A 2,528-nucleotide genomic window follows, 5' to 3' on the forward strand; every position below is an offset into this window, starting at 1 on the left:
AATATTTTTTTTTAAAAAAACCCTGCCAGCCCCGAGTGGCTCAGTTGGTTGAGTGTCATGCTGTGCATGGAAAGGTTTGCAGTTTGATTCCTGATCAGGCACATACTTGGGTTGTAGGTTTGATCCCTGGATGGGGCACTGCAGAAGACAACTGACCAATGTTTCTCTCTCTCTTTCTCTCTCCCCCTTCCTCTCGCTAAGCATGTCCTCAGGTGAAGATTTTTAAAAATACTGATTTTTTTATAAAAGTAACCCTGCATGTTCTCAAAGACTTCTCAGTCTGGTGTGGGAGAAAGACACAGAAGACCATGCCATGACAAGGCCTGGCCTGGGAGAGTCATTGCCGGGAGAGGGTTGTATAGAACACAGGGCATAAAGAGCTCAGGTTATACATGTGAGAATAGATGACATCAAGGCAAAATAATGAATTTAATTATAACCTGCCTTTCAAAATTGCAAAAGGAAAACACTCTGAATCATATCTTTCCCAGAGTATCCAAAAAAAAAAGTTTCACACATGTGTTAGATCACGGGACTCACAGCTGTGGAATCCACTAAGGAGATGACTTCAATTAATAAACAAGAGAGAATTCTCTTCTTCCTACTGAGAGAACGTGTTACACTCTGCAGTCTAAATACCTGGCCCAGTCTTTTGGGAAACCTGGAGGTGGATGATCCGACTGCGTGTGTGTCTGTGAGGAGGATGGGAGCTCTGCTATTGGCACCTGAGATGTGGGGGTTGAATCAGGACATGCAGTAACTTTGTGCTCATGCTCTCCCAGCAGCCTGATGGAGTGGAAAGAACAGGAGATGCAGAGCCAAGGAAAGTTCTATAAAAAGAGTAGTCTTTTCATACTTGCCCAACTTCAGTTTCTTTATCTTTAAAGTAAGGATGATGGTATCTACTACATAGAAACTCCAGAGATTGAAAACAGGGTCATGTATGTAAGGCCTCTGGCACCTAACGCACCTACTCACTGGCTCTCCTGCTCTCTTCTCTCGGTGCTGGATCAATGCCACAACCTTCCCGGCTGGACACCCTATTCCCTGTCCCTCCATCACCCATGACTAGTGCTGTTCAGACAATGCTTTCAACTGCCATTAATCTTATTGGAAAGAAAGAAAAGAAAGAAAAGGAAGGAAGGAAAGAAAGAAAAGAAAGAAAGGAAAGAAAGGAAAGAAAGAAAAGAAGGAAGGAAGGAAGGAAGGAAGGAAGGAAGGAAGGAAGGAAGGAAGGAAGGGAGGAAGAAAGAAATCAAGTGCTGCCTTAACTGTAGGACCAGGTATAAATGCTTACAAGAGAACTCAGGCCCTGCTGACTAACCTGCCTTTTCAACCCCTTTCTCATTCTTCCCTTTAAAAGCGTCAGTGTCATCCAGACCTACATAGGGACACATGTGAATGGGCATGTAGCACCCTGATATCTAGAATACCCTTGTTTCTCACCTCTATCCCTTCAAATTCCCCCAATCTTCTTAATGTTTATCTTATACATTCACTGCTTTCTAGAACATTCCCAGGAAACTGTGGCACATAGTGGTAGCACTGTCTTTGAAAATATGAGGGCATGCATTGTCCATGCCATGAATTTAGCAAAGTCTCTTATATAACCAAACTAGAGGTCCGGTACATGAAATTTGTGCGGGGGGTGGGGGGGTCCCTCAGCCCGGTCTGTGCCCTCTCACAGTTTGGGAGCACTCAGGGGATGTGCAACTGTTACAAAGGCAGGAGAGGCTCCCGCCACCACAGCTGTGCTCACCAGCCATGAGTCGGGCTTCTGGCTGAGCAGCATTCGCCCTGTGGGAGCGCACTGACCACCAGGGGGCAGCTCCTACATTAAGCGTCTGTCCCCTGGTAGTCAGTGCGCATCACAGCGACCGGTCGTTCCACCGTTCAGTCGATTTGCATATTAGCCTTTTATTATATAGGATAACTTCCAGGTCCTTAATGTGGTAAGCCATCGTGGTAGATGCCTTAAGTAGCCTTGGATTTTTCCACATGTGAAAGTCCCTTCTCCCCAATTAGCTGACACGTTTCTCAAGGGCGGGAACCAGTTAGCAAATGCGTTTAATATCATCCACAGAATGCACAAAGTGGTGTGGTCTACACAGCAAAAAAGAACAGTGTTCTCCTCGAAACAGGAAGCACCTGCTTTGAGAACACTGGTTCTATGCAATTCAGATGGTTTCTATGAATGAATGAATAAAGGCCTGGGTTTTCTCGCCTCTGGCTTCTTGGGGATAAAATGCTTGGGGGAATAATGGAGGACCGGGAATGTCCTTCCCAGGCTCCTTGCTCGCCACCTCGCCTTCTGGGTGAGCACGCACAGTGGCAAAAGGAAAGCAAAAACCCGGCTGACAGCTTACTTTGGTCAAGTTCAGATGAGCTGGTGTGCTGGCCACCCTTGTCAGTTCCCAGCACTGTGTAAGGTCACCCGAGCAAAACAGAGTTGGTGGTGAATTTCTAGTCTGACTACTCCTAAGCCTGTTCTTTTGTGCCTCCCAGGCCTCATGAAACTTCCCATAACA

Source organism: Myotis lucifugus, unplaced genomic scaffold, assembly GCF_000147115.1.
Source record: "Myotis lucifugus unplaced genomic scaffold, Myoluc2.0 scaffold_165, whole genome shotgun sequence".
NCBI lineage: Eukaryota > Metazoa > Chordata > Mammalia > Chiroptera > Vespertilionidae > Myotis > Myotis lucifugus.